Consider the following 14,126-nt stretch of genomic DNA (forward strand, 5'->3'; position numbering starts at 1 on the left):
TCAGAAAGAAAGGAAAACAGAAACTAGACTGCATACAATAGTGATGTCTTTTTTGCATGACATATGGAGACTAACTTGGAGATGGCAAAACATAAGAAAATGGCAATAGCCAGAAGAAATCCCCAAAATGAGAATAGGAATCCACACAACAAGAATGGAAAACTGTCAGACTTCTTCAGGTGAAAAAAAGGTGTAATGGTATTCCTAATAAATTCCTATTTCTTGTGTCAAATTTTATCCAAAAAAGGATTTTTGATGAGTTAGTACATGCTTGAAAGCCTGGGATCACTAGAGAAAAGCTGGGAAAACAGTAGCTGCTGATGATTGCTATTGGAAGTCATTGAAACACCAGCCCTTATCCCACTTCCTGTTGTAGAGCCTTCTTGCACAGGCAGAGACATTTTGCACTTTGATAATGTCAGTCATTTGTTCTTAGATCAGGGTGTCCCATGTCCATTGACAGCCTTCTCTTGGTGGTGGGGGTTTAAAAGCAGCAGGTAACACCACAGCCTTCTTCCCTCCCTGGATGTAGAGCTGGCTGCTGTATTCTCAAAAAACACTGTCCAGGGTCCGATCCTTACCTGCTAGTGCCTTGTGCAGAAATACCTAAATTCAGTGCTCAGCTGTTAAAAACATCAAGGCTGTGCTAGGGAAGAATTATTCCAGGGGTACAGCCCTGGATCACACTGGCAGAGCTCCTCAGGCAGAAGCAGTCTAGCAGGTACCAGGCTTTTCCTGCCACAAGAGCGCTCTGCAAGACAATGAGGATGGCAGTCATAAACAGTCTCTGCAGAAAGAGTGCATTTTCTATAGGCAACAGCTCCCATTCTCTCCTGTTCCCATAAATCTGGGCATAGCAACAGAGGATATACTGAAGAACCATTGGGACAAACTCATGAGCTTTTGGGGATTTAGCAAAATTGTCTGTGCTCACCTCCTGCTACACAGACTATCCTGTTTGACACATCAAACTCTGTCCCAGGCTGTGTTAATTGTGAGCTTACATGTGTGATGCATGCAGAAAGCTGCCCAGGTCTCACTGGTTCTTATGTAGAAAAGGGTCTGTGCACCATGCTTTCAGACCATCTCTGTGTTAGGGGGCCTGGGACGCTCTATCCCTGGACAGACAATTGCTCTTTGAGATGCTGGAGGTAAAGAGAAACGTAAAAAGGAGTAACAACCAAATTTACAGTCAAGAGACAGCTCTCAGATGCCTGTAACAGCTCATCATGCTGCCCATGGGCATTTCACACTCGTGCTGACATGCACCAAAGCCAGGAAGCTGCTGTGCTGCCATGGAAGGTAACATGCTGTAACATCACTCACACAACTGGAGGGCTTCTTTGGTTTTGCTCTTTTACGCATACATGAAGCTGGAAATATGTCCTCTCATAAAGTGAAGTGTGAGAAGCAGTAGGTATAACAAGAAAAGTGGTACTGCCTCTTGAGAAATAGCATTGTCCTCTGCAGTGGAGAATACACAGCAGAAGGCTGCTGTCAGCACGTCCTCAGTGCTGTTACCAAGTCCTCTCTGCTGTTTCCTCCGAAGCAGAGCTAGCAGATAGCTCAGGAAAAGCCTGAGCACAGAACAAAAAACCCTGGACTTCAGGAGCAATTCTGCCCCTCCTGATGTGTGATGAGTTGGGTTACACCTTGCAGAGATTGGAGAATTACAGTCATAGTGCCCGGCTGGTCTGTAAGGCTGCATTTGAGTGTGGCTATGAGCAGTGGTGTTGGGCAACATATAAAAATGTGAGCAGGCTACAGGAGGTTTTTTCAGACCTGCATCACTTACCTCAGGTGCTCAGACGTGTTCAGATCTGTAGTATGGACCAGTTTGAATGGAGGAAGAAAAATCACTCCATCCCCATGAGAAAAAAGTCACTGGAAAAGACCAAAAGATGTTCCCACATAGAGAAGAAGCAAAGGTCTGGAGACAGGGGCTGAAGTCAATTGTTGCCACATGCATTTTTTGGAATTGCACAGACTTATTGAAAGCTTTTTATGTAGTGCAAAAAGGATGTGGCAAATTCTGAATGTCGTTGAAGCCAACTCTGATTTCCAAATTAACTCCTTGTCTCCCTAACCTTTTCATTAGAGACAGTCCACCTACAAATTCCTGAAAACAAGAAACAGTGCAATGTAGTACTTCCAACTTTTCAGCTGGGAAGCCTAACCAGGAGGTTAATCTCTGAAAGTCTTGAGCTTGGCTAAAATTGCATCCAGTGTTGGAGTTTCATGTTATTACTGCTGCAAGGCTTGACTTTGCCAGGATCTCCACAGGGCTGGGATGTCTGGGGGATGAAGGCGCTTCATGACTGAACTGTGATTTACTGGTGAAAGACAGTAGTGAAGAAAAGAATTTTCAGACTGAGTATGCTCCTTCTTGAGGAATCAACACAACTGGAAGACCATTGGCTCCTTATAAAGTTCCTTCCATCGTAAATCATGTTAAAGCTTGTTGGAAACAGAAGGTATTGCAGTCCTATTCATTCTCACTAGGCAACAGGGAACAATTAACTTCCTTTATGGAATAAACTATCTGGAACAATAGGATCCACCATCCAAAACACAGGCACGTGATGCAAGTCGTCTGAGGGAGCTGAGCTATGCCGGGTATTGCCTGGTAGTACAAACAATGTGTGCAAACCACTTGCTGGAAAAGAGCTTGGAGCTGCGAGCAAAGTGTTTCCTCATGTTAAGCAAAGAAAGCAGTGGTTGTTCTTTGTAAATAAACAGCTAGGTTTCGAAACAATCCTGACACTAGAGAATTGACTGAAACAATCCAAACTTTGGCTAACCACTGGGGTCAAAAAAGGATAATAAATCCTCTTTTTCCTGTTAACAAAATCCACAACTTTATTTTCTATAGCCTTCAAAAACTAAAAATGACATCATGAATAATTTTGGAAATTCCTAAATGTTACTTCAGTTGCCTGGTAGGAATATCCTGTCTTGTCCCTTCTTTCCCTCCCAACAGGCCTTGCAGCAGAGATAGTCTTCCTCCAGACACCGAAGGTTTGGAACAACTCTATTTGACACTATTACAGCCACCTGAAAAAGAGAGTAGAAAGCAGGAAAAAAGAAGAGTATGGCTTTTGTGAATGGCTTAGGCTGCAGATGACAAATGTGAAGGAAGATGGGTCCACATGAAGAAATCTGAAGGATACTGTGACTCTTTGGAGTGGGGAAAGCAAGGAAAAGGCAGATGTGAGCAGCAGAGGGAAGCCAGAGCAGAGAGCTGCAAGCAGAGGTGAGCAGGGGGGTCAAAAATGTTACTATACAGAATTATTGGTAGGCAATATGAAGGCAGATGGTGAAGAACTCAAGAAGAACCTTAAGAGAGAGAATGACCAGCCCAAATAATGGTAAATTAAATTCAGTCTAGACAGATATAAAGCAATGAATGCATTTAAGGGCAAGCAGCTCCAGTTTCATGCATAAATAATGGTTTCTGAGCTCAGTGGTGCTACTCAGGAGGGAGGCCTTGGTAGAACTACTGTATACACTTTCTTGAAAACATGAAATCGCTGCTCAGCAACAGTCAAAGAACAAATAAATGTTTGGGATTACTACAAAAGAAAAAGCCAATAAAGTAGCAAACATCACTGTTCCACTGTGTAAATCCATTTTGCACTCACACCTTGAATACTCTATGCAATTCTGACCCTCGGAAAGGATAGAAAAAAGATGGACAAGATTCAGAGAAGAATAACAGAATGAGCAAAGGTGTGACCCAACTTTCGTGCAAGCAACAGTGCAGGAGAGTAGGACTTCTCAAGCTGGAAAAGAGGTGAGATGGGGACATGGTACAGGGAAAGCTATGAAATCATTAATAACACAAGAGAGTGTGGGTAAGTATCGAGTGTTGATTGTGTCTCCAAGACAATCAAAGAAAATATCAGGAAGAATTTTTTCATGCAGCAGGCAGTGGATCTGCTGAAGAGGTCCTTTCCAAAGCACACTGAGAATGCAAGGAACTCACATGCTCACCCAAGTGTTTGGAGGGGTCCATGCCACAGGCAAACCCCAGCAGGTTCAGGAAATCCTGTGAGCTGTAAACAGCTGGAAGCTACAATGACTGATTGATATGAGTCTGCTTATGGATCCTTTGGAGGTAGAGTAGAGGGATGGGTTAGATGGTCCAAACCAGCACAGCTGTTCTTACCTGGAGTGCAAACAGGTAAGATAGGACTCAAGTAAATAGGGGGATCCCAAAGGGAGATAAAGTGGCAGCATGCAGCACAACAGGAAGTGAAGTCAGGGATTTGGGTGAAACTGGCACAGTTAAACTGCAGTCCAAAGGTGTAGATAAGGATGCAGAAGAAAATCTGCAGTTTCAACTCCATCAATGGAGCTGATGGATGAGCCCAAACATGCCCCACTATAATCAGGAGCAAAGCTTCCACTGACTCCAGCAGATTAAGCCCTAGAGACATAAAGGCAAGCTGTTAAGTGAGGAGTTTCAGGGTCAAATATCTCCAAGATAACGGGAGACACAGCACAGGTGAGTCTGTACAGGCAGAATTTGCAATTTATCTGTGTTTGTTATCTATCAGCCAGATCCGAAGGGTTTCAATCCTGATCAGATCCAAGTAAATTCAGAATTTAGAGATATTCCTTTGTAGAGTCTGCAAGATCCTAAACAATAACTACTATGTAGGTATTGCCCACAGCACAATCTTTTCAATCTTTTTAATAAGCACTTTGAAATAAGCAGTGTTACCTCCACTTCAAATGTGATATAATCCAGTAGTAAGAAATGGCCCCAAGGCAAGCCCATGAAGCCTCCCAAAAGGCCAAGAGTTTCAATTTTCCTTAAGGGCATGCACATTTAAGATACAAGTCCTCCAAGTGTTCCTTTTAAATGGAAGGAACCACTATTCATTAGTTACTCAAAACACTGATTATTACACCAATCAGCAGAATAAATATGTTGCTTCCCAGAACTGAAGAATACTTCACATTCCAGGACATATTCCTAAATATCACAATTTTTTCTCATACAGACAAAAATTATTTTGAGTAATGACCCTGAAATAAGCCTTTCCTGTTCTGAGGTTGTGTTTTTCTGTAGGACTGATCATGCTTTGTTTGGTTTACGACTCCTACAGGCAGTTTCTCAATAAGTGCTCACATTATGGCCAGCATTCTGAGAGAAGAGTCTTTTGTTCTTTCAGCTGAAGTAGACTGCTTTTCTTGGAGTGCTGAAAAAAAATTATTTTAAGAAGCTGATCTGATTAACTGGGTTAAACTAGAAATGTGCCAAATTGCTCTGCAGACATGGCATAGCTGCTGACCTGCACCAAGACTGGAAATCGTTCCAGGCTGTGACATGCCACGTCTGTTCACATCAGCTGTGCACTGGGAAATGCACAAGGAAGCAGCTCACTGAAAAACGTCCTTCAGCTCGGGGCTCAGAAAGATTCCTGTTAAACATAATGCTTGTGAGGAAACCAGCATCTCAGATGCAAGGAATGTAATTTCTCACACAATTTGTTAGGATTTCTCAGTTTTCTTCCGGTGAACCCAGGACAGCATGCACAGATGGACGCACAGCACCTCATGAACATCTGACCCATTCACCTCACCTGGCCCTGTTCTTTGTCCTAATTCCACTAGCCCTCAGCAACACAGGTTGTTTCTTCTTTTCAGCAGCAATTTGGTTTTGACACTGCAATTCGACATCTCTGTATGTACCTTTGTATCATGTTTGCTCTCCTGCATGCTGCTCAAATGCCCAGTTTGCAAAGCTGGGAATCTCTGCATAAACCACTCCTTGATCCCCACTATTTAAGGATGCATTTCTGCAGCAGGAGCTTACATCTGTGAGTCTCAACCAGCTTTTCAGTATCCATCCTCCTGTTCGTCTTCCTTATCACATCTGCTCCTCTTGCACATGTTCAGTGGGGAGGGGAAGTTGGCACATGAAGACAGATGTTTGGAAGAAGAGCAAACCTTCCCCAGCGCAAAGCCTCATGGCCGCTGAGGACATTGCCTAACAAAGCTTTTGTTAACTGTTAGGAAGGAGGAGCCTCAGAGGTCATTCAGGCTGCAGTCTGGTGAGCATTCTCTTTTGAAAGAGTCTCTCCCATCTGTGCCTTTAGTCTATTTTTGTGCTATTTCCATGTCGTGCCATCACAAGTCAACATGCAGCTGCACCATGAACTGGCCTGGGGAACTGATTTGGCTGAAAACTCACCCAGCTGAAACTGGGGAAAAAGGAAAAAATAAAAGGAAAAAAAGTTATTTTCCAGCCAGCTCAGATCTCTGATCTCATTTACGACACAGCAGCAGTAATAGTTGTACCACCACCAGGGAGGTAACCTCTTCCCACAGCTGTGGTGGCTGCTGCCAACTCTTCCTCCGGCAGCAACCCAAGCCTTGCCCTACGGACATGTTCCTTAGCAGGAATTGAGTTTTCTCATTTCATTTCCACTACTGTGGCAATTCTAGCTTGTGTAGACAGGTAGTGACACATGGATGCCCAACATGTGATTTGAGATCTTGTTAGAAAGCACACATGGAGCAAGATCTGCCAGAGCTCTCCTTATAAATACAAAGGCAGTAGGAAAAAAGTTTCTCTGAGCAATTCTTGCTTCCCTTCTTGCTCTCATTTCCCCTTGGGGAATTTCAGTAAATAGTTTATATAGGCAAAGTCTTTTGGTAGCTTCCCCCCTCTGCTTCCTGCTCCTGTTAACCAGTGGATGGATGCAACATTCCCTGCCTTGAGACCTCTGGTCCCAGAGAAACTGCTTGACACTACATTACTTCCCTTTTAGCATGAATTACTGGGTGGAAACAAGAAGCTGGTAACACGTGACCCACTTGCCACGCACTACAGCTCTGTCTGTTAATAGATGTGACCTTTGTGACTAATACAGCGCCGGAAGGGTGCATTAAATCCCTCCCTCCAGCACAGTTGTCAACCTCATCATGTCATCATCCCTCCAAGTGAGGAAGCTGCAGGTTCAAAGCCTGCCAATTCCTGCAAGACACACAATATGCTGGATTGGGTCCAGAAATCAGCCAGAGGATGAGGGATTGGTGACGGGAAGTGACAGCAGGGGTCAGGCCCATGCTGCATCACCCTCATGCCTGAAGCTTGGTCCCCACCAGGGTGAAGCCCCATCGCAGCCCTCACTGTGTGTTTAGCCTCCACCTGTGATGGGTATCCCACGGCTGCATGACACAGGGTTGATGGCTGCAATCACGACATCCCAACACTCTGGCAGGGTCTCTTCCTTCCCTCTGCCCTCTGCCTGAAGATAACAAGTTCTGAGCTCAGGCAAGGACCAGCTGGCTTCCTGGTTGAGGGTATGTATGGCTGCCAAGGGGCCTTGAAACATCTGAAGTGAAAATTCCCAGTGAAGAGCAATCACTACGGTCCATTGAAACCATCCTGCTGCTGGACTTGTGGCTGGGAAGTTTTCTTCCCCAGGTCTTCGGCCTGGGTGATTCTGTAACAGACCCTCCTATTTAACCACTCACACTCTTCAAACCACCACCAACCCACCAAACATTCTCACCCATAACAGCCCACACCAACAGCTCACACTCCAGTCTCCCCTCCAGGCCTCCTGTCCCTTCACCAAAGCCAGTTCTACCCCTGTCATCCCTCAAATCACACTGTCCCCTTGTGACCCTTGCCCCAGCCGCCCTTCTCACCCCATGTCCTTCGTCCCCTCATTCCCAGAGCTTCTCCCTGCTGATTTCCTCTACTCTCTGTGGAGCCAAATCCTGCATCCTTGGAGAAGCACATACCTTGACATGCAAAGGGAGGGGGTATCTCCCCAAACTCAGCACCATGTCCAGTCTCTGCACGCCCTCACAATGACGTGCTGAGTGCAGCTGTCTGGCTGTGGCCCCCTTTTACAGCATTTCTGTTCCCCGTGGCCATGGGCCAGCAACAGGCCAAGGATACATCACAGAGCCCACTTAAAGTAATGGGCCAGCACTCCCTATGGACAGAAAGAACGTTTACAATCTTACAGGTAAGGAAAATATCAGCAGATAAGGGAAACATTTATCTTGGGTGTCAAAGTGCATGGTCAGATAATGTTTGTGTCCCCATCAGGGAAACTTATAGGGAATTAGCAAGCTGTAAGTGCCGAATATGGAGCATGTGCTGGGAACTGCATGAGCAATAAACAATGGTCACACAAGCATGCAGAAGGAAATTGGGAGACAGAGCTGCACCCTTAGCCCTGAACTTCCAGATAACACTAACAAGACAAGCTTGGGGACAGTGGGGGAAATCCCTATGGGACTGGTGACTGTTTCCTGCTGCAGCACCTGGGCCAACACACCTCTGGCCACCCCGAGCATGGGGGTGACATAGGGCTTAGAATAATTCTGCCAACAGCAATGAAGTTGTGGTGGGGATGGACCCCACCATCTTCACAGTAAGATCTGCCAGGCAGTGAGTCATCCTATTTCGGTTTGCTTACCTGTCTCTCCTGCATTTCCTTCACTTACAGTGAATTCACCACCTTTCATCGACTGTGGCTGTTTTAATGTCGATTTCTTTGTTTCTTACTCAGCTTTGTAGACATTGTCCTTTTGCAACAACTCTTATTTAATTAAGAATGAAAAATCTATGGAAAAATATTGGTGGAAGGCATACAAAGCATCGTGCTAACAGACTAAGGATAATTATACAAATTTGAGAAAAAAAATTTTTATCTGAAGATCAGCTTTGAACTTCTTTCCCATGTGCCTGAGAGAGGTATTAGTTTTCCAAATGAACTGGCTTTGGCTCTGCAACTGGGAAACCCCAGGGTTTCCTCTGTGTTTTCACTGTGTGCTCAGCTGGGGTCCTTGCCCCTCCTCCTCCATCCTCAACCTATGCCAGTGCTTTTGCTCTGCTAGCATGGCTTTAAAGCAAACCTGTTCAGATGGTTAATCTGGCTGAAAAATACTTGGGTTTTTTCTGGACAAAAACAAACACCAAAACCCAGCCTTTTGCTGAGTTATACCCTCTCATCTGATTCACCACATAGAGAACAGCTGCTCTAGCAGAAGGAGATGAAGGAGCAGCAAAGAGTGATGGAGAGGTGGTGGCAGTGGCCACACTGCTGCTTTTCTCAGTGTTGCTGGCAAAGATGAAGCCACAGGATCGCTCTGGCCCTTGCCAATTGCCTAATAACACAATCCAGCCCCTCTCCAAAGTGTGGTTACTTTGTCCTTCCCCCTCCATGCCTACTTTCCTGTCCTCCAGCAAATAATTATGAACCAACATGACCTACATAAATTCTCCTCCCTGATTTGCCTCATGGCACTGCCTAGGATCCAGCTCCCTCAACAGGGCCCTTGTCCCTCAACAGCCTGGGAGAGAGGGGCTCCCTGCACTTCTAACGTCGCGACGGAAAGCTCTAGACACCTCAATGTGAGAATCCAGGAACTTCATTTATTGTAGATTGACAGTAGCTTAATATACACTCTATAATAGGTTCATGAATATTACAGAAATCAGGCTCATTATTGGTACTCGGTTAGGTGGTGATATCATCTTAACTGCTTCCCATTGTTTACACAGGTGGCTCGTTAAGTGCCTTTGTTTTGGTAATGCCTAGCTCCTGTTTCTCAGCTCAATTTAGGATACCCAAGGACGCTGCTGGCTGCTGCTTTCTCACGGCCCTGCTATCTCAGACTTTCTCATGGGCCTAGTCAGACTGCGTCTTATACTTTAGCAGCTCATCCATAGCCTTAGCCATGTTCATATGTCCTCGCATTTCTAACCAATCCACTACACACTTCACCAACCAGACATGGGGGTGATGGTCAAAACTCCCCTCTGCTCCCATACATGGACAAAAGAAGTGGTGAGGAGAGCTGAGACTTTGCAGGTGGGACAGGTAGAGATGTTGCAAGTTGCTCTCTGCCCCCTCCCTCTCCATCTGCCTCTGGGGTTCCACTTTGGGCAGCATTCCTGAACTCATCCCCAGGAGATGGAAAACAGAGGTGACAGGCAAGAGTAGGAGTTTTCCCTCAGGCAGGTCTGCCTTTACAAGAAATGTGGTGCTGGCTGGGGGATTAGCCAGAGGAAGCTGTGCTTCACTAGAAACACGACTTTATCTGCCTCTGAACTCCACCCACCCCTGATCTTCATCCACCTCCATTCCTAAAGAAAACCCCATTTTCTTGAGGCCCACAGGAGTTGTGCTGCTGCCTTCAGGTAGGGCTCGTTTCAGCCTTGCTTTGCTGTCTTTGTAAAACAAGTTTGTGCCACCACTTTGGGTGTATTAATACACACCACAGATTTAGGTCACAAATCTACGAGCTCCATCTGGAAATGCAGGTTTTACTTTAAAATTAAGACTTCAACTCCTTTTCTCCAAACAATTCTGTGCATGGCTTTTTGGTTTACAAAACCGGGGAAACTCCAGGGAATAAAAAGCCAGGTCTCAAAAATTTTCCTGAACCACAAACCCACATTTGCCTCATGGAAGAAATGTCTTATGCTCTGGCACTGCAAAGACCTCAGTTCCCTCCTCCTACCATTGTGTGCTCTCTGAGCTGTGCAGCTCTGGGGTGCCATGGCTCTTCTCCCATGGCAGGAGCTGGGGAAGGCTGGGGGCTCAGTCTGAGAAATCAGGGGCTCCACGGGTTGGTTCCTACCTGGAAGGCTTAAGAGAAAGATTATACTGCTCAGCCAAGCACAGGATAGGAACTAAAGGAGGAACAAGGAGTGACACTACTGTTAATGTTACTGTTTCATCTGCTTCGTTGGACTGTAGTCTCAGAAATGGAGAAGAAGCATCATGCAGTTCTCCTCATCCCAAAATAAATACAGCCAGGGTTCAACACAAACTTGGGGGGGGGGGGAAGTATGTACTGTAGGCCAGAAATAAATTTGGAAACTGAACTATTAAAATATTTGTTATATGCAAAGGTCTTTGTCATCCCTGAGCCTTCAGGATCATTTTTGAGATTACTGTTTCAAACACTAGAGATGAAGAAAAATTTCTGGTTGGAGTAGTCGCTTTTTATTATCTTTAACAGGCTAGATGGGAGCATGATAAAACTGGATGTTGTCCTTGATGCTGAGCTCCTCCTTGTACTGCCAGCAGTAATTCTCATTATTTGGACACACTATAATGTTTTCTGCAGCATACTCAAGGCCAAGGGTTAGCTGGGGGAAATTATCTTGAAGTGCTCTGTTCTTTTACTATCAAAAGTCTAAAGAGTGAGGTTGTAGAAGGATATTATGCTGGCATTTTAACTTTATTACCACATAACCAAATAGCACTAATTGAGGAATATGTCTGTCAGAAATATCCTTGTTATGAGACGGAATTTGTTTCTGTAACTCTACTTTTAAATACACAGCAATACATTTCAGAGTCTATTTTTTTGACAGTTTCAAAGGGATAGATTGGAGCATCCCATATTGCACAAGGACACGTGACCAGTGTGAGCTACGTAAAAGCTACGTAAAAGCTCATGAAACAACGTTCCTGCAGGATGGATGCTTGAATCCCAGTTCTGACCAGGGCCATACCAGGCTCAGGGATAGGGATCAAACCCTGTAGCCCTTCATATTTCCCACTCTTACTGCTGGACCAGCAGCCATATTTTCACCCACTTCTAACTCAGGTATAAGTGAACTCTGCTGCGACAGGTGTAGCACACTTAGCAGGACACGTGTCCAGCCAGTTGGTCAGAGTATCTGTGGGTGGCTATGGTGTCGGAGGTGTGACATTATCCAGGTTGGATGAAACTGAGAGAAAGGTATCTTCCAAATATCCATCCTGAAAGAAGAGACAAACAGGATCTCCGCTGAGGGGCACTGAGGCAGGACACCAGGAACAGCTGCACCCACCCTTCTCACAGTCTTCATGTTACTCAAATATCCAAGAGCTGGGGCAATATTTTTGCCCTTTATACGAATAGTAATATAAAAATATAAGGAAATGTTGTTACAGCTCTGACAACTGCCTAACTGGTCCTTCTGGAGAAGCGTGGCAGGGCGTGCATTGGGCTTGCTCTGGGCTGCCCCAGGCACAATCTACATATGGAGGAGCTGGGTACAATCTTCCATCTTCCCACCTCCCAACTTCCCTGCCAGCACTAGAAGGGGTGATGCCCACAGCTTATTCAGCATGTTTTGGAGTTCTCAGAGGTAAGAAGGGAAGTGCTGAGAGATGAGCCTGTGGGCACAGCTGGCATTTGAGACAGCCAACTGACATTTTCAGCTTGCCATTCATGTTCAGGAACAACCGATGGGAGTGTACAGGGTGTCTCACACTTGGCTCTACACTGTCTATGCAAGTATGCTTTCACCAGCTCTCCAGATTTTATCACAGTTTCACAGTGTTTGCTCTTTCCCTTAAATCTAGTTTGCAGAGTCATGTGGTGAATATAAACTTCATATTAACGTTCCCTGTTTGAAGTTACAAAGGTATAACAACTCACAGCTTAAACAGTTCTTAAGGGTTAACAATATCTTGGAAGATATTTTCAGTGCTCATCAGCTGTGACAGATAATTATGGATTTGAAGAGATTTGCAATTTGTTTATAAATACAACTTTAAAAACTAGAACTGAGACATCTTCAGCAAACTGCTCAGCTTCATCATTAATTAGGAAATCACATTTACACATGCATTTAAATTACAGGAGCACTTCCACTTCCACTTTAAATGTTAAATTTGAGAATCTTCTGGCTGGGGAGAAAAGAGAAACCCTGAAGGCTTGGCAAACAGAAAGAGCACAAATATCGTCACACTGTCTGTGTTTTACCTCATTCTTTTGAAATCTCTAACCTGAATTTGTTGTTAGATATATTTCTGACTGAGTGGGTCCAAGGTCTGGTTTGCCAATCTGACTCTACTTCAACTGTTTACCCTAAAATTTATAGATCAGTAGTAGCTAATTTAAGTCTTGGATGTTCTAGAGAGGCAGGGAGTCTATTGCCAACCAATATATTATCCAATCAGAGAATCTAACAGAGTGTGCATGGGGGACATCCAGTTGACATCTTTTCTTTCTTTTTCAAGTAGAACAGGCTCTTCAAGATGTACATGTGGTGTTTCAGCATACACACAGTGAGGAAAAGCTCCAAAACCAGTCTGCCAGCACACGTCCCTCACTCAGCACCAACTCCCTCCCTGTGCGTTCAGGGCAGATGTTTTAATCTTTGGGCCCTAGTGCATGGCTTGAGGGGTCCCCTTCCCAGGCCAGGAGCTGCTCAAGTGGCTCAGCATCCTGAGAAGATGCAGCCTAAGTCCTTTCAGATGTTTCCTATAAAAGGTCCTGTAAAAGGGTGCCATTGCTTTGTCATCACCATACCAGAGAGCCTCCTACATTTACGCAGTATCAGGAATACATTTCATGCTCATTAGGCAATGACTGATGGTGCTTCCCTTATCAAAATCCACATTTCTCACTTCGGAGCGAATTCCTTCCCACATTCCTTCCTTCCAGCTCTGATTTTCAAGGCTGGCATCACATAGCAATGTGAACTCCACATTTCCATATGTGCAAAAATGCAAATCCCACAATCACTCACGTAACAGCTCCACTATAAATCTGTGCAGATGAGATTGCAACCAGCAGCCTCACAATAAACACAGCTTATTAGAGATCCCCCAAGACAGCCAGTCCCCTCGTATCAAAGTACTCTGCAAAAGGAGCCTAACTTTATAGATGTTCAGCTGGAGCACTCTGCACACAGTAACTAATCCATGAACAAATTCATGAACACAATGTGTCTGCCTGATTTGGAAAGCTGGGAACAGCCCTTCTATGTATGCTGGAGCTGGAAACAGGGATGAACCCAGAGCTGCACAACAGAGTTTCCAACTCCATCAATTATTCTTTCTGTCTTGCACACACATGTTTTTATCCAAGCCCATTTTTCTTCTTCCTTGATTCAAGGAACTTAAATATTCAGCCTTGTCCATGGCCATGAATGAATATTCAGCCCCTGACCATGCAGCCTGATTTGGGTTCCATTGAACTTCAAGTGTATGTGAATGTGGGAACCTAGCTCAGATCCATATCTGTTTAGAAACACTCCTGATATGAACAGATAGTAAAAAATATCTCAGTTCCTGTGATCTCCCTTCTAGAATAAATAATTATTCTGTGGGCAGATGGTCTTTTCTGGCTGTTATGCCCCA

General features: G+C 44.8%; 1 long non-coding RNA gene across 1 annotated transcript; it reads right to left on the reverse strand.

Moving 5' to 3' along the window:
• Nucleotides 1-4,116: 4,116 nt before the first annotated feature.
• On the reverse strand, nucleotides 4,117-7,842 carry LOC127478887 (uncharacterized). Its single transcript, XR_007907394.1, has 3 exons — nucleotides 7,765-7,842; nucleotides 5,301-5,429; nucleotides 4,117-4,168 (listed from the first exon to the last, which is right to left on the reverse strand). It is a non-coding gene; the product is annotated as an uncharacterized LOC127478887 (long non-coding RNA).
• Nucleotides 7,843-14,126: the final 6,284 nt, after the last annotated feature.

Source organism: Manacus candei, unplaced genomic scaffold (genome assembly GCF_025592945.1).
Source record: "Manacus candei isolate 608988 ecotype Guabito, Panama unplaced genomic scaffold, ASM2559294v1 h1tg000063l, whole genome shotgun sequence".
NCBI lineage: Eukaryota > Metazoa > Chordata > Aves > Passeriformes > Pipridae > Manacus > Manacus candei.